This window comes from Protopterus annectens, chromosome 2.part2, assembly GCF_019279795.1.
Source record: "Protopterus annectens isolate FY-2018-M chromosome 2.part2, PAN1.0, whole genome shotgun sequence".
Lineage (NCBI taxonomy): Eukaryota > Metazoa > Chordata > Ceratodontiformes > Protopteridae > Protopterus > Protopterus annectens.
In genome coordinates, this window is record NC_056730.1 from 1,114,856,504 (window position 1) to 1,114,875,933 (window position 19,430).

The window sequence follows — 19,430 nt, forward strand, 5'->3', positions numbered from 1 at the left end:
AGTTACAACAGGATGAATAATACCGAGCCACGCTTTGAAGTGTATAGAGGTAGGAACACAAGGAGGGATGTGGATGAAAATTTTCAAGGGGGAAGGTTTCACCAAGCACCAATATACCGCAAACGAAGATAGAGCAAAGGAGAGGGTGGCCCCTGAGTAACAATACAACGTACATTCCCTTGCCTAAGGAGCCTTTTTTGACTAGAGTAATGCAGACACCCTTGACTAATGAGTGTGTGGTAATTTGTGATGAAGAAGTGAGTGATCTCAACACAACTGAAGTTGACCAAAATGAGTGTGTAGTAACTTGTGAAGAAGTGAGTGTTAATAATACAACTGAAGTTGATAAATATGAGGGAGTGATTACTTGTGAAGAAGAAGTGATTGATAACAATACAACTGAAGTTGAGGCAAGTGTTGGCAATAGAGTTGTCGTCCATTCTTTTTCTGGTTTTAAAGTATATAATTTTACGGACGTTTATATTAGTCAAGAATTCTTTTCTTTGTTTAGTAAGGGCATGAAATTTATCCCAACGGCCAGATTTAATGTAGTTGATGCTATTAAAGAAGTGAAACTTTATTGTCGAAGGCTTCAGTTAGCACTACAATTTAAAGATACTCCAAGTGATGGCCACACTAACAAATTAGTTAGAAAAAGTGCATATATTCCCGTCACTAATGTACAGGTTATTAACTATGAGAGGATGGTATGTAAAGACATTTACAATTTGTGTGGACATATACGGAGAGATCCATGGTATGGTACATTATTTATTGATAACCTCACGAAAGGAGAGAGATTATGTTTGGATCTAGTAGTGGCCAACAGTGAAATTAGGATTATGAAACCGGATAAAGGGGGTGGTCTTGTGATATATGACTCTGATGTCTATTGCAAAGCTATACAAGACATCCTGTTTAACTCTGGTAATTATGAAGAGATTTCTCTCAACCAGATCAACATAGGATATCATAGAATAGACTTGATTATTGAGGAATATCTTCTTGACAACCGTATCACGAATGAGGTCTATGAATTCATTAGAACTGAGTACCCTGTGATGGCTAAAATAGTCGGTATTCCCAAAATACACAAAAGTGTAAAAAAACCCCCCTTTAGACCCATCATATCCAGTTCAAAATCAAAAACTTTTAACATAGGGGTAGCTATTGACCATTGGTGCAAACATGTATACCATAATGTTCCACACTTAACCAAGGACTCTTGGGATTTTTTAAGTAAATTAAAACAAGACATATGGTCGCCTAATTTGGCTTTTTTGACCATAGACGTCCAGGATTTGTTCTCATGAATTCCCTACACTACTGGTCTTGAATTTTTTGAAAACAGTTTGAAAAAACATTCTAACCTTACTTGGGACAAAATATGTTTGATACTCAGCATGATGGGATTGGTTCTCACACATAACTACATTCAGTTTCAGGGAGAGTATTTTAAACAAACTAGGGGAGTTGCCATGGGGGCCTCTTGTGCCCCCATTTTATGCTTGAGTGGGAGGAGTTATTCGTTTTATCTAGTGAATACTCCAAATATATTGCCTTATATACACGATTTCTGGACGATCTTTTTATAGTTTGGAAGGGTCCTGTAGAAGACATACCCTGCTTTATTTCCTATCTAAATAACACCACTGACTTTTTAAGGTTTACATACAAAATGGAGACATTAGGGATCCCATATTTGGACACTCATATCAGTAACACCAATGTAGGATTTAAGTCAAAAATTTATAGGAAATCTACTTTTTCCAACGACTATATACAGTTTGGCAGCAGCCATCCTCCCCATATTTTTAAAAACGTTCTCAAAGGTCAATGCATCCAAGTTGCGAGAATGTGTTCTACAAGACAAGACATGGAAGATCAAATGGGAATAGTAGCAGGGATGTTTTTGGCCAGAGGATATCCGACTGCTATGGTGGAAGATGTTACTGAATATGTGACCAGATTATGGGGTGACAGGTTCGTTCCTTTATTAGGTAGTACTTTTGTTGGCAACAACTCTACTAGGGAAGTCCCAAGTTCTAGAAGGAATGTGTGTGTAATAATGTTTAACCCGTATTCTAACTTAGTTAAGGAGATTTTGAAAAGACATTGGGATGTTTTTATGAGCTTTGACAACATTACCACGGTGTTAGGTGACCACCCCGTTAGTGTATTCAAAACCTCGGTGAACCTCAAGAGAATTATTGAAGGTGGAAAGTTGATAAAACAGGGTAGGGGTAAGAATGATGAACACACTAGTAAATGTGGTAGATGTAAGTATTGTCAATACATCAATATTAATAAGATTACAAAATTGGAGAATTATAACAAAACTATATGCTATGGTAAAAAAGGAAATTGCAACTCTATGCGGGTGGTATATTTGGCTTCCTGTTCTTGTTGCCCGGCTTACTACATTGGCAAGACGGAAAGGAAACTCAAGACCCGTATATACGAGCATATATATAAAATCAACAAAGTAGATACAAAGAATGCATTAAGTAAGCACATTAGTGAAAAGGGCCCCCAACATAGTTTCACTTTTAAAATTATTGACAAAATTGAGGTGAACGTACATGGGGGTAATTGGAAGACAGGATTGTCGTGTTTAGAGACCAAGTGGCAGATATTGTGTGATGCCACCTCTTGGCCGGGTTTAAATGAAAGCATCAGCATTAAACCCTTTCTTCTTTTAGAACGGGGTTAGATCCACAATTATGACATTTTTTGTTATGTAGATTAAATCCAAGTTTAGGATGGGGATGATGATTTTTTTTACATGTTTTTTCTATATGTTTTCTCTTATGCCTCTCATATGTTTACATATTTTTTATATTTTTTATACATGCTGACAAGGTTTCTATATATAGGTAGTACATTTTACTATATGTTTTGTTTTAATATGTACAACAGTTAGTATTTTAAATGAGGAGCATTGATGTAACTGTGTGTGAATGACATGCAGTATTTAGTATGTTAATTGTTTTTTGGCGCCAAATCAGCTTTAAAAACACACCTAGCTAATTGTACTAATTGGTTCTGAAGAAGTTTGCTTAGTGTGGATGAAAGCGCTCAACCTGTGTTGCTTTACTGGCTGTAATAAACCTGTGTTTACTTGGATCGAGGTGTGGATTTTTACTACAGACATCAGTGTAAGGTAGTTTCCTTACTCGGTTCCTGCTCGAGCTACTGTGATCTAGGTGGCCTCATTGTGTTTTGGTATTCTACCATTTTTATTTATTAATTAGCAGATGTGCAGCTCAGAGATCTAGGCACAGAATGCTGCTGCCCATACTGTTCTAGAGATGATGATTGTGCCATGTGGCCTGTAAGATGGTATGCTACACCTGTGGGATGACATCCACTGCCAGCACAGTGACATATGGAGTATAGGGACAGGTAGCAGATGGTGCTGCTGAGGTCATTGATGGCTAACATTTCATTGATTTGTCTATGACAAAGATGCTAACTGGTGTACATGGTCATTGGAGGGTATGGATGTGAGGTGGCTATTTATAGGCTGGGCATACCCAGATGACACCATTCCTGAGGCACCATTACTGTCAACTCTGACCACAGAGCTCACTATACTTGGCCATGGTTGTTCTCACATATGTGGCCAACATTTTACTACTTCACCAGGCCACAGAATATCACTTTTGTAGTTTAGCATTGCCTGTGGTTAGAAGGATCAACATGCCTGCTTGTGGCTGCCATGTAGACTATGGACAGTATGCTTCTGTTTGGACCATCAGGATGCATATGCTGAACATTGTCCCTACCATGGACTGGATCAACCCCCTAGACTGCAGGCCCCTATAGTACACATTGCCAGTCTTTTCAATATGCCAGCTCCACCCTTCCACTGGAAGACATGATTCCTGACTCATCACAACCTGCAACTAGATTTCATGGCTATCACATTTTCCTCCCATGGCACTGGCCCATAGAGTAGCATTGCTGTCACCTATCACTATATCTCCCTCACCTTTGCAAATGATGATGAGTGTGCCTTGCCCACTCCATAACCTGCACAGGTATGGTAATATGTGATGCACAGCATGGCCAGTCAATGCACTGTCTTGCATAATCTGGATGTAATAATTCTGTATCATTTTATTCAGTGTTGTCTGTTTCATGGCCCCTAGCTGCAGACCAGATGTCACCTCTTTGCCAGCCAGAATGTATTGCATGGGGTACTGCTGCTTCCTTTTCCTGCTCTGACTGACCAACCTGCTCCTCTCATCCAATGCTTCAACAGGTATGGTAAGCCCTGCTGGGATGTCTTCTTGCTGCTGTATCTGTTTCCACACAGCCATGTTACTTAATATGGTGCACACTAGAAATATCTGGCTGCAGGTCTCACATGAATACAGCACTGCCCTACTGGAGTCATCAAACAGTGGATATTTTCCTTCAGTTGGACAAAAACATATTCCACCATATTTTGTGTCTATGCATGTAAATATTATGTGTAATCTTTGCCATTGTATGGGAGTTGTATATGGTAGACTCATTAACCATGGTTCCTTTGCAAATCTGATATCCCCTGCAACACACAACAGTGACACTATTAAATGTAGCCTGCTGCCTCATTGCATGGCAACTGTATGGTTTCTCTCTACTCATTTGTACATACACCTGCCAAGTAAATGATCCTGTGGAATGTTCCACCCAAACAATTGATGTAGGTCAAACTTGGAAACTGCCTGGGTGGTGCACAGGAACATTATAGATAATATCCTATGCACTGCATACCACCAGGCACATGAGGGAATGGAATCCCTTCCTGTTGATATATCTGACATCCTGTGCATCAGGTTGGACCTTAATGGTAGTGGTTGTGCAATCAGTGGCTACCAGGACCACAGAGAAATGGGTAAAGGTGCAAAACTTCTGCATAATGGTGGTTCTCTCCATTGCAGTCCTGGGGAATCATATATGTTCTTCCACATGCTGCAACATAATAGGAAGGAACTGGTGTATGCTATACAAGACTGACAGCTGCAGTTTTCCTAGGATGTCCCCTGTAGGTCGACAAAAGGTTCCTAAAGCTGGGATGGTTAAATCTACATATACCATAGTGTCCACTGAGATGGGCAGTCCATCCATCCACCTTGATTATGCATGCAGGTGACACACTTCAGTAAGCTCCTATGTGGTCTCTCCCTGTCCACCCAAAAGTGATCCATGATCTTCATTTCAGTCATGTGGTGGCAGTTTAGGTGCTGATGGTGTTATCTACATTAGTTTAGGGGGTTCAGGGTGCACTACATTGTGAGAACTAGTTGTAAGAACAGTCACTAAACCATGCTGTTGTGCAACAGCTGCTGCCACCACAAACACTATAGCTTCCTGAATGCTGGTAGATCATGGCATTCAGAATTACCGATTGCTGTGGAACGTCAGTTTTGTCACCAAATCGCTCAGATTTATTTAATGGAATAATTTGCATAACTACTCTGCTTCATTTGTCGCTGTCCGGTTCGGTTCTCAGCTAGAGCGTCTTCTGTGTGGAGACATGCGTGAATGAGCATACCTTCGTTGAAGGTTGTGCGTCAGGGCTGGTAACTCGGCACGTAAAAATCAACTACCAATCATTAGCGGACCGGAGTTCCACTGTGGCGACCCCTAACTGGGAAAAGCCGAAAGACACAACAACAACTCTGCTTCATTTGTGTATGGAGCCATATTTCCTTGTCATTATGTGGTCATTTGGATTTGCTGCATATTGCATTATTTTTAGCCTAGTGTGGCTAACTATGTCTGTCTTTCAATCACCCCATTCTGGGCATTGCCACTTTCCCCTCTTCTTTATGCTGTGCTGTACTCTGTGAACACTGGCCATAGAGTTTAATTTTTTATCATTTCTGTTTAGGTTTACAGAAATGAAAGTTATCAAAAAGATAATAGGCTTGATAACAGTATGTATTTCTGTGTCAGAATGAGGTTTTCCCCTCATGTTAAATACATGGCATAACAATTACATTGAAATGTTTTTGTTTTTTCATTAAAAGTCAAGGTATAGTTACCATTTTGCCTTCAAAACTAGGACACTCTCAGGACATTTTGTGGACAAGTAACCAAATATATTTCCTAGAAAATTCTATGAGACAGTGGCAGACCATTTGTAGATATTGTTTTTTACACACAGGTCAGGGACCAAAACTTGCCCAAAAATCCATAATAGGGCCATGGTCTTCTTGAAAATGTTTAGCAGTAAAGGTATACAAATTTCTTATCAAATAGCGCATATTTTGGAACATGCTTAAAATGTATTTTGGAGACTAATGATGAGATGAAGAAACTGTTTTGCTTTTTAGATTACTTTCTTTTTATGGCCGTTGTTTAACTTGAGCAGATTTGACTATGAGAAGGTGGTTTGAAAGAAAGTTTCTTTATGCTGAAGTCAATGCAGTTTGTGTCTCTAATTAAATGCTGCATCATCTAATACCTAAGGAGTATTTTTATAGTGGGAAAAAAATATCTAGTTATCTCATCAGCTGACAAATTTTTTGGGTGAATCTTTAAGACCCATACAACAATTACCTGTAAAGCAATAGATTGTATTGCAACTTGTCCTTAACAGAGACTTGTATGACTTATATAAGTAGTGCTGTTATGTATAGATAAACTTTTTAATGTAATTTTGTTCTGGTTTCATATTTCACATCATTCTGCTGCTGAAGCATAAACAATGTTTTCATAGCCGGGAGTGAAATCGTTCTATATGGTCTGTTCAGTTGAAGTATTTATCACTTCACTGTTTCGTTTCTGACTTGTGTTTATGAAGACTACAGCACAGTTGCTTATGATTTATATATTTAGCAAAAGGTTTGCTAAAGTTTTGTTTGGTTGCTAACAACAAAAGTTTTTTTTTTTTTTTTTACTGCAGTAGCCAATTTCGCGTAGATTTCACCAGCTCTGTGTTTGGCATATGGTGCTGAGTTTAACACTTAAAAAAGATCTGCCCTTATTTAATCGTCCCTTGAAATTGATGACTCAAAGGATAAAGAATTACATGCAAGAAAAGGAATTACTTGTAAAAGAGTAACACACTAGGTTAATTGGGTAATGTATGTTACATTATCAGCCTTCCTTTCCCTCAAGAAACACAGCACATTCTTTTTTTCTGTTAATTTATACAAATCATAGTTTGTTACATAGAAATCATAATCTAGAGGCTAAAAAAGACATAAGAATATAGATTCTGCAGTATCTAATGACATTGTTTGTTGCTGTGAATATGTGGAGGAGCTCAATTTTGCAATGAGGATCATGGCAGTCAGTTACTCTGATTCCAAAGTTTTGTGGTTGAGAAACTGGAGACGTGTATTTCTTTTTCCAGAACACATTGGATGCTGCAGAGGCATTGTTTGGAAATAAATGTACAATAGTCCCAGTACATGGCTGTCTCTGATTAAAGGAAGAAATGACAGTTCTTAGGTTTGTAAAATGTCCTCAAGTCTAGCACAGCTGGATCCAAATGAATGCCCTTACATAATTATTTTATTAAATAAATGTTTCTGGTCTATGTTGTGTGACAGTATTTTTGTGTAAGTGTTTTACTTTTTACTTGTCTTACATGATATTTGAGAACTACAGGTGTACATGACTAAACAGAATTCAGCACCCAGAAATCTCTTTGTTTTACAAGGAGCTGCAACATAGTTGTACTGTAATATTAGTGGCAAGGCTGGTGTTTCTCAGACAAGTCACAGATAAGATGGATAATCTATCCACCCATGCTTACGAGTCGCAGCCGACTCCTGCAGTGATTCCATTAGGCAAGGGGTTTGGGGTGGGGCGAGTTGGAAATAGGCAAGCCTTGCTTCTGTACCCTGGGTGTGCACACATGCACACACACACATGAGCATGCTCACACATGCGCACATATATATCTATGGACAACTTAGAAGTTTCCAATCTATCAATTACATGTCTTTCAAATGAGGGGAAAAAAACGGAACCACTAGAGGAAATCCACATAAACACAAGAAGGACATGTAGACTTCACACAGAAGGCACCCCAGCTTTGAACCAAAGCAGAGCACCTCTAGAAGTGAAGCAACAATTCTACCTACTGCACTACTGTACCACCAATGTAGAGAACAGGAAGCAAGTAGTGCGTGCAACTGTGGGGGGGGGGGGGTCAGGCTACCCAGATTTTGAGAAGAAACATGTTTGGAACTGAATCCTGACTCATTCATAGAAAAATGAGGATAGTACATGAGAAAGGAGGAGAACAGTGAGACCTGAAAGGTTACAGACACAAAAGCTGTGTCTGTAATAGAACATAATGCCTGCGAATACTGTGATCTGCAAGACACCCAGCAGCACAGGATTTGTTTTGTCTTACAAGGTGAGTGAACTCAGAGAAGGGGAACTCGGATTCATTTAACAAATGCTAAGCTATCCATTTTGCAGCTGCAGGGTTTTCTTATTGTTTTACCCTCCTGAATAAGTTTCACTTCTGACATTTACCTCGTGTAGGGTGTAGTAAAACAACACTTCATTAGACACTGTGTGTGTGTGTGTGTGTGTGTGTGTGTGTGTGTGTGTGTGTGTGTGTGTGTGTGTGTGTGTGTGTGTGTGTGTGTTTTATGATGTTCTGGCCTGGAAGGCACCTGCAGAACTGCAGACGTATTTGCACTTACTGTCCCATACTGATTTTTACTTGATGCAGAGTGATAAGAATGACAAACGTTTGAAAATGCTGACTCCTGGATTGCGTTGGAGGTCAACACCGCAATAACAATATTTAAATATGTTTGTGACATAAATAAGGAAGTATGAAGCAGATGAGTGGAAATTAATATATTAATGTTAAAGTGTTTTTTTTTGTTTGTTGTTTTGTAATATATCTGGGAAAGGTTGGGATGGGGATAGGCATAGTATTTACTGACCAGAATATATAAATGTTTTACAGCATCTTCAGACAGAAATGTTATGTTCCAGCAGTAATGTAAGGCGACAGCAATGGTGGCATGTTGCATTCAGTATTCATAACCATAAATCTTCACATTGGTGTTCTGACCCATTCTTATGAAGTTAGGCACAAAAATGTGTGTGGTTTTCTGAAAAGAATGCAAAAATCTCTATATGGGTATAAAACTTTGTTTTGGGTATGAACAAATACAGTATAACACGTTTCACTTTTATGGTGTACTATAAAGAAATTGCTACACTGTATGGTTTGAGGGAAATGATGAAAAATAAACTGTCTTGTTCCGTTGATGCATTAATAGCTCATCTCCTGTGACCCAACTTCATACTGGACCTGTAACTCAAGTACTGAGACAGAGGAAGGGTGAATGAGCATTTGATGGTTAGATGTCCTTCCTCAGAGATGGAGGTGAAAATTGTCATGATATAATGGCCTCAGTGGAGACCAGAAGCTGTTCTAATGCATTAAATTTGTGATTTTAAGGGAACATAATATAGTACCTGTCTACATGCATGCAGAGAGTACATGCACATAAGAGCCAGTACTGTGTGCATTCCATTCTGTAAATGGTCACATGAGGGCCAGAATCACACAGAACATAACACAAATCTGGAACTACCTGAAGTTTGATGGCCATGATTTATCCCTCTTCTACTGCCTATTAAAAATTTGGCATGCTGATAAGGCAGATCTCCTCTGGAAAGAGGGCCCACCTATAGACACATACACACAGACACAAATATACAAAATAAAAACAACACACGCACATATATGCACACACACACACACACATGGATGCATATATGCGCACATATATGCACGCACACAGATGTATGCATGTGCGCGCGCACACACACACACACACACACACACACACACACACACACACACACACACAGGGTGATACGGGGTAATCTGAGATGCTGATGGAAGATAAGAGGAGGGCTAGAGACTTTATGTTAGTAGGAATCCTTGAGGTTAGAAACATACAAAAACTGGCAAGATTAGGAAATGTGACATTAAACAATTAAACCACTTCTGATATGTCTATTGCGGTGATTCAGTATAGCTTTTTATGACAGATTGTTGTAAATTTTGAAATATATCAATGAAATTAGCTGGTTTTATTTTTGGACTTAGAAAAAAGGAAATACAAAACATCAGGCACTCACACACATCATCAAGGATTGCTAGATGTCTAACTCTTTATGCAGGGCATGTTAACATGGATAGCAGTGCACAGGATGGTGGTGATTCTATAACAGCGAAAACAAGGTTGTGCAAGGGACAAAACAGAACACTATGCAGTGCATGCTAATGAGTGTAATTCCACATAAATAAGGAACTCCATGCAAATGAGCCACTCAGAGTATTTATTTATTTATTTTATATTTGATTGCCGGGTTGGTCTGACTGGGCAATCAGGTGCCTGTTTTCAGCAGATACCTGGGGAGAAACGTTCCACATACATGACAGTCATAAAAAATACAAAAGCTCCAAATATATGATAAAAATACAAAAGTCAGAGATGAGTACAAATTAATAGATCAGACAGTAGCATATCATAGCATAATAGGATGAGAAATTACAGAAGTACAGTAGTAAAACAGAAAATATAATGTATTTGAGCAAGAAAGTGCAGTATTATATACAGTTATATACATACATTTAAAAATATAATTCGTTATGGTAGTTTTTTTTCTATGTGTTTGACTTTTGTGTAGTGCCAGAGGAAGATTTATCTGAATGGTGGTAGTAGGGCTAGCCATGGTCATTACAGGTACATTACCAGATGAGATTGAGGTGGGCTTTTAATTAGGTTTTAACGATGGGACTGCTGTTTTAATCTGACATCTGGTGGAAGAGAATTCCAGATTTTAGCAACTGTGTAGGAGTAGATGGATTCACCAGCACTGTGCCTACACTTAGGTACTTCAAGAAGGGCTTTGTTTGTGGATCTTAGTTGGCGTGCAGAATTGTGAAAGTTGAGTAAGCCTGAGGAATCTTGTTTGGGTGGTACAGCAAATAATGAGCCATAGTCAGTTGGTTATAGTTCAGTAAGTTGGCGAGTTCTAGCCAACCTAATTGTTTTAGTGAGTGACAGTGGTGGGAGACGAAATTAGAATTGGTTGCGAATCTAGCTCTTTTATTATAGCACACGGACAATTTGTGTAGGTGTGTCTTGTTAACGTTTGTTAATACAGGGGATGCATAAAGCAGTGTAGAGAAAAGGTAAGTTAATTTTGGTGTTTTTGGTTATATAGTTTTTGCAGCAGTATAGGGTTCCAAGTTTTTTATGCACTTTGGATATGGTTTGTGCTATATGTTTGTCAGACTTTAAGTTTTGGTCAATTATTACACCAAGAAGTTAATTTGTGATACTGTGGAGATTTGGGTGTTACTGGCAGAACTGATAGAGAAAAGAGCAGATGAGTCAATCGTTTTGGTAGGGTGGGAAAGCAAAAGTTGAGTCTTTTGGGGGTTAAGTATTAGTTGTGAGTATTTTAAACCAGTTTTCAATATTGGAGAAGACCTCTTGGGTTTTACTCTGGAGTGTTTGGAGTGTTGGGGCTGAGCAGATCAGTGTAGTATCATCTGCATATTGGACTATTGTATATTGCTGGGTGGCAGTGTGGAGGGTGTTTGTAAAGATATTAAATAGTGGGGGTCCCAGTATGAATCCTTGTGGTACACCTACTGTTACTGGGAGAAGGGAGGAGAGGGACTTATGTGACTTAACTGCTTCTTGACGGTTGGTAGGTGGTCTTGAAACCAGAGCAATGAGGGGGTGTTTAGGTTGAGTTTGGCTAAGATAGTAAGTAGTTTGCTGTGGGATACTGTATCAAATGCTTTGGACAGATCAATGAAGGTGGCAGACACTAGGTTTCCTTGGTTCCTGTATTGATTGACAGTGTTGGTGAAGGATATGAGTGCTGTGGTGGTGCTATGGAATGGGTGAAATCCGTGTCGGGTGTTGGTGAGGAGACTATTTGTAAGTAAATATATCATCAGCTGAGAATGGATACATTTTTCAAGGATTTTTGATAGCGGGATAAGATTGCTATGGGGCAGTAGTTGGTAAGTTTGGTTGAGGGACCACCTTTGTGCAAGAGTATTATGTAGGAGGTTTTCCAAAGGACTGGAATTGTATGCTCATTGATAGACCTGTTGAGAAGTATTGAGATGGGATAAGCTATAGCACTAGCGGCAATTTTGAGGTACTCTGCAGGGAATTTGTCGATTGCCAAAGTGGTGAGTTTTATTTTAGTGAGGTGTTTGAATATTATGTTAATAGGAACTGGTTTAACAGTAAATGGGGGTATGAATTTGGGTTGCTGATTGGTTGTGGGAGAGTGCAAGGCTGGCTGTTGCTAGTTAGGTTAAGGATGGAAGAAGTGAAGTAGTTGTTAAATTGGGTAGCTATCTCTATATTATCTCCTATGATATTGGGAGGAGTGGTAGTGGGTTTGCCTGGTTGTAATACTTGGTTGACAGCTGCGCAGAATTTTTGGGGGTTAGTGGTATGTCTGTGTAGTGATTTTTCTTATCTTGACTTATCTGTTTTTTTTTTTTGCTTTATTATGTAGTTCGAGGAAAATCTGCGTGTTGTGATCGGTCTTATTGTGATACCACATGGTGTACCACAGGGCTCAGTCCTGGGCCCACTCTTGTTTGGCATCTACTTTTCGACAAGCAAGCAAACACAGGAGTTATAGCTGACAAAGTTTTGCAGATGACTGCAAACTGGCGCCCATAGTAGAAAACACATCTGACACACAGATATCCTTCAAGGAAGGTCTCACAGAAGGATATAACTGGTGCCAGAGCCATGGCAAAAAAAAATGCCAAAAAAAATGCATATACCCTTACGGAAAAAAAACAAGGTTAAGGTGGCAATCCACTGCAATCATAGAAGAAGTTATCAAGGAGAAGGGGACAGGGGGACCCAGGGTTGATAGTTGTCTGTCATTCGTCACCATAAGTAGGTAGTAGTTAGGAAGACCTTGCCATTTGCCCATGAAGGATTGGGATTATCTCAAAGGAGGTCAAGGAGGTCATCTCATCATATCACATCACTCACCAATGATTGATACAATGCCCCATTGTTGAATGTATCTGACCGACACTTTGCAGCAGCTGACAAAGTTCCTTGCAGCAGCTGGAGAGGGATAAAAAGTTCTCATCTAAAGTGTGCTGCTGAACTGACAGAATTCAGTCTGTCGACTCACCTTACTTGGTGACCTTTGCCTAAACACACAGCATCAGCTACAAAGACAGATTTGATGAATTGCTTCACCTGAAAATTCTTCACAAATCAAGATCTAGATCGTCAGAGCCACAAAGACCCCAAACCTAACACGGCTATTAATAGGATAAGCTGATTGGAGACCCAAGACTCCTATGGAATAAAATTAATATCGTCCTGTAAAATATGATAGCAGTGTACCTCAAAAGCCTTGTTCATGAGAGGCAAAAATCAATGATGGATGGATGTTACCCAGATAAGTCTGACCAAGGGATCACAAGACATCAAACAGACAACATAAATACAGAATTATGTCAATGGAATACTAAAGGTGGCACTAGGTAAAATAGGCGCCCTAACAAAAAATGCCCTCAATGCCCTCCCTGCAGAAGGCCTAGTATGAACCTATGAACATATCCCAAGCTTTATCCCTAAGTTTGAGAAGAGTTCTTATGTTTTTAGAGAGCCATGGGACTGGATTGGTTTTTATTTCAATTGTCCGTAAGGGAGCCGTCTGATTTAATATGTTTAAAAAGGTAGACTTGAAGTACTCCACTGCCTTGTCTAGTGTGAGGGTTGCTATGGGAAGCCCAGTTGCAATACCTTAGTGCATTAATGAAATGCTCAGGTATGGCAATTTTTGAATTACAGATTTCACGTAAGGTGGTTATTCTAGTGATTTTGAGGTGCTGTCTTAATATGAATGTTTGTAAATGATCACTTAGGCCATTTGGTACTGTACCATATATTGGGCAGTAGATGAGTTGTTTGTAAAGATCCTGTCTAGTATTGATTCCTTGTGTGTATTTTTGTCAATGCGGGTGGGTGTTTGGATAAGCTGAGTATAGGAATACAGGTTGATGTGATTAGAGGGGATAGTTGTGTTGATGGATTTCCAGTCAGTGTTAAAGTCCCCTAGGAGGAATGTCTCTTGTGGGAGGTTTGCGGATGTCCAGTTTAGTATAGACTTGAGAGTAGGTATGTTTTTACCTGGGGGTATGTAAATACCCACTAAGTTCAGTTGCTTCTGTTGATTGATTTGAATTTTGGTGAATAGAGTTTCTGCATTGTTAAATGTTGGGATTTCTTTATGTATAAGGTCTACCTTGAGGATAGTCTTGTATAGTATGGCGATGCCTCCACCTTTTTTGATAGTTCTATCAGCCCTGATTATATTATAACCTGGGGGAAGTATCTTATTGTCCTTAATGTGGGGTTTGAGCCAGGTCTCTGTAATGAGTGTAATGTCTGGGCTGTAAGCAGAGAGTGTGGCGTGTAGTTCATCAGTTTTGTTCAAGATACTTCTAGTGTTCATACTAGGTCTAAGTAGGTCACAGGGATTTTTACAGTTAATTGCATGTTGGATGTTTTGACTAGTGAGGTTGGTAGTAACAGTTGTGGGGCCTGGGTTGGGGTGTATATCACCACAAATTTGGAGCTGTATTTGCAAGAATAGACATAGAGATTGAATGTGGAGTAGAAGTTTAGTTAATTTGTTGGGTTTGGTGGAAGGTATGAGGTATGGTGGAATTAATATATTTGACTTTGTTTACCTCAGTGGTAGAGTAGTTCAGTAAGTGAGGTTGGATGCAGGAGAAGGGAGTGTTACTATGTGGTTGGTAGGTGGAGGTTAGGGTTGGGCTGAGGTGAAATATTATGTGAGCATTACGGTAGCAGGTAACGGTGTAAAGTATAACAAGGCTAACTAGTAGTAATAGATGAGAGGTAAACATAGTTACTTGAGGGTGTGTCGGCAGTGGTTTGGTTGGTGGTGATAGTATGGGGTATGGTAGGAGGACTTAGGTGGAGGGTGGGAGCTTGTTAATATTTGCAATTGTGTTGTTGTTTTGTCATTGGTTGAGGTGGTGGATGGGATATGGGTGGGGGGGTGTGGTCTTGTGTCTATAAATTGTGAGATAGTGGGGGCAGGTGGGAATTGGGGGCAGGGGAGCAGGCAGGCCCAAATCAATAGTCAGCTGTTAGAAACCACTCAGTGAACCTTAAGCAAAGGTATGCTACTTTGCACAGTCACTCTACTTTATACAGTTAAATTAAGGTAAATGTAGACATTATCTAATTTTACCCTGTCCCTGGAATTTTAAAAGGATATACAATTAAAGCTGGGGTTTGTTACAGATAACAGGAGAGGTAATGGAATGCTGTTTTATAGATTTAAGTGTTTCTCAAAAGAAAATAGACTGTAAGGGAGGGGGGAACCTAGTGGAGAGAGTTATGCAGCTGTTGCTTCCTTATGAGGCACTCATCAGCACAGTGGTTTGATTAAGGAACTATACAGCATAATGTAATAACGCTCACTAACATTTGTTTAAGTTAGTGCAGTTAAGGTATTTTACTGTCTAGACACTTGGAAGTTAAGCACCTACATTAGTTTTTAGTCTCTTTAGTTACAAGTCAGTGGCTGTGGGTGCCCAGTGCGCAAGAGAGATGTTTGACGTTTCCACTGCTTGTTATGAGGGCAGAGACCCGCTTGACCTGATGGGCGGTTTGAATTAATGAGGATGATTACACACCAGGGGAGACAAACAGCTGCTGTGGGATTTTGTAGATGATGAATCACAAAGTGGTAGACCAATTTGGAGATGTGTAAGATGGACCTGCTCTGGCACATACCCAGTTTCTGCACTGAGGTTTGTAGTGTACAGCAAGATTTAGCCAGGATTAGTGACAGCACTAGCACAACAGCATATGTCAGCAGCTGCTACAATGCTCACTGTGTTGTGTATTGTGACCATCAGTAGCGATGAAGGAATTATGGATAGAGCCACACATACCACAGGCTCACAGACCTCCAGATTGTAGACTGTCTCCTTGTGGAGAGGAAGACTGTAAGGGACCTATTCAAACTATGTAACCACAACAGAAAACACAGGAATGTGTGGCATGCCTGTTCCTATGGATAGCAAGGCATGCGTAGTTTTAAACATCTTAGCTCCAGTGATCTTTCATCTACCTACTGGGGACACATTAGCAATGTCACAAGCAACAGACTCATGAATTATAAATCAGTTCCTTGACATTATGTTACAGCATGTGGAGACACACGTCTGGTTTCCTAGAACTGCAGAGGAGATGGGATCTAACTCCATGTGGGCATTTTAGAACACTGTGCATTTGCCTCAGATAACAGCCTTCATCAGTATGTGACACCAGTGTTACATGACTCAGACACTGGGAACCATAGATTGTGCACACATTGCCATCAAGGCCTCACCTGATCTTGACTTCCACTCCTTGAACTTTCAGGTAATGCCCAGGTCATTACTTATACTGTATCCATGTATCACCTGATTAGATCCTGTTAGTCACACATTTCCCACTTGCCTGGCTTTTACCAAAGGCACCTGCAAAGGGACTTTCCACAAAGACATCTGATTGGTAGGTGCACACACATGCTAGATGGACAGGTCTGTAAGCACAGGTATCAGGCAAACAGGGAACAAGCCACATATAAAATGTTGTTTGTTGTGTGTTGCAGCCAGTGCCAGATATGCCCTACAGCCATCGTTGATGACCTCCATCCACAAACCTGTAAATGCTTGATGACCAAGCCCCAGCCTACACATACCCCATAGATTAGCCTTAGGGTTACTAATCTTATCAGATATGTTTTGGATGTATGGCCTCTGTGGCTGTTAGCCTAGTACACACCTGTGAACCTAGCTGGAAATGTCTTGTGATGTAGCCCATGTGGAAACATGAAATATAGTACAGCAGGTAATTTAGTCTACATGCTTCCATTCTCTGGACATATCAGAAGAGGCACTGCAATGTATTCCAGACATCTGTATCAAGTTTTCTATTGTATGTGTCCTGCTGTTTAACATAAAATTGCTCAGACACATGGAGTAAAGGGTGAACAATTTTTCAGGGCCTCCCATATTAGTCATAGCAGTAGCATAGAGCAGGGTGGAGAAACATGCAGCAGCATTAAGACAGTTGAGGCAGAAGTGGTTACAATAAATTGCAGCGTCTGGTTGTCTGTGCCACAAAAACACAGAATATGATGATTTATGCATTGTCAGACCCAGGTTATGCAGAGCAGTGCATCACCATCCTCATCTACATTAGTAGGCAGGCAGGGCACAGTCATCTTGACTGCAATATGTTGGGGGATCAAAGTAACAGGTGAATGTAGTACTGTGAACACATTAACCACATGCTGTGGAATGTTATGCGGAGTCAGGCATCCCACCCCTAGTTCATAGGTTAATAGGTAGGTACTAGGCTATCTGCCCGAGGGCATTTATAAGCCTAGCCAGAGTGTGTCAACTTTCACCACCCCATTGATTAATTAACTGAGCCTCTGTCAAGAAGAGCCAATGAAGTGATCCCAGGGGTGCATTTTCTCTGGTGGGCTCATTCTGCTGGGACATGGCTATTGGCACTGTCTACTGTGTTGGCTTATGGTATCGGAGGGCTTGATGCAGTCTGTGTCAGAGAAGGTATAGAGCTATGAGATCTTGCGAATCCAGCCTGATAGATAGTAAAGTGTTGATCCAGATGAGTTCATTGCCTCTCCCTGTATATGTACTGTAACCATGGCTATGATCACCCCCCTGTGTACCTGGTTAATTGGTTAATAACTGTGCTTATGGCTATACACAACCTCCTCCCATTTATATATTGTAGACATATCTCAACATAGGGCCTTAGAATACCATGCTGCTTGTAATGTATGGTTCCCAAAGGTTCCAATGTGCAGGGTTTGCACACACACAGCCACAGACAGATGATACAGTGCTATGCTGTGTGATAGGTTCTCACATACACATATAGTATAATGTATGGCCTGCTGTCACTGAAAGCCAACACAGAGTTTTTTGCTTTTGCTGAGGGACTTTACCAGGCAGAACTCCTTCCCTAGCTCATTGAAACTCCAACTCTACATAACCTTTACTGAAATTATGATATTCTTCATAGTTCACTACTGACTGCTCAGATTCCTTTCTGCAGGAATTCAAAGGCTGATCCAAGTACCAGAGCTCTCACATTCTCACTGCTGGCCTGGCAGACTCCTCCTTCTTCCAGTGTCAAGATGTTAGTAGTATAATGGCTGGCTAGACAGTGTCATCTAGTCTCTGTCTTCAGTTATTTCTTGCCACAGTTCTATGAAAGTCTCAACTTCTAGTCTATTATTAGTCCATTGGCTCAGCCTGACATGAGAGACTCTGATACATACCCCATTGGGAAAATTTCTGATCTTTTATTTAATAGATATTATTGTAGATGTCAGACCATGAAGTTAATGACTGTTATTATTGTTGGAAGCAAATTCTTCAGAGAGATTTTCACAGCTTATATCTTTTCTTGCCCGGGTTTGGAGCATGGCATGCCCAACTCTCCCCAGTTTGTGTATTTTACTATGAGGAATATTAACCAGTGGTCTGAATCCCCTGAAAAGTGCTTATAGTGGAAAGTGTCTGGTTGGCATAAGCATGCAATATCATCCACCATTCCCTGTTCAGATTTTCCCAAGAAAATGAAGAAGCACCTTAAGGAGAAGATGGTTAGGGAGGCAGACAACATAGTTTTGGAGTCTGTCATCTTCCCTAGGCTTAAAGTGGCCTATACTGGTGAGGAGAGGAGCTTTCACAGCACCATGACTTTTTCGGTGGCTGCAAGATCAGCAGTCCCCTGCATGTCGCTATGGGCTAAAGCCAATTTGCTTTTGGCCAGGCATGGCACCACTATGCAGGACCTAGCCTCTGATCTGCAGATGGTGGTATTCAAGGGTGAGGACAGCACCATTTGGATTTTTTCAGAGAGGAGGCTGAAGAGGACCAGTTTCAGATCACGGTTGCCTGTCTGCACCATGAGGCCTCTAGTTTGGGCCACACACAAAATGCATAACCCCAAACCACAGAAACCCAAGTGTCCATTGTTCCCTTTGACCCAGCCTAAATTGCATAGGTCTCAGACCCAATATCCCCAGGTCACTTCTCCGGACCCTTTCAGATTAGCATAAAACTTCATGGATTTTTATGAAGTCCAGATGCACAGCACCTGCAAATTCCTGCCCAAGGAATCCAACTCTCCTAAGTGAAAAAAGGAGCATTTTCCCCAGTGATACTCAGATTGCTGTGGTTCAGTGAAGGAGCTAGCATATGAAGATCAGATCTCCCCAGTCCCTTTCCAAGACTCAGATTTTGAACACATCCATTCTTGTCCTTTCTACCTGTGGATTTGCCTTTTAGTGATACACTTCACATG

General features: G+C 40.4%; 1 protein-coding gene across 13 annotated transcripts in view; it reads left to right on the plus strand.

Annotated features, from left to right (window-relative positions):
- PIP5K1B (phosphatidylinositol-4-phosphate 5-kinase type 1 beta) overlaps positions 1-19,430 on the plus strand; it is a 1,685,295-nt gene that overhangs the window by 491,035 nt on the left and 1,174,830 nt on the right. The window lies entirely within an intron of this gene.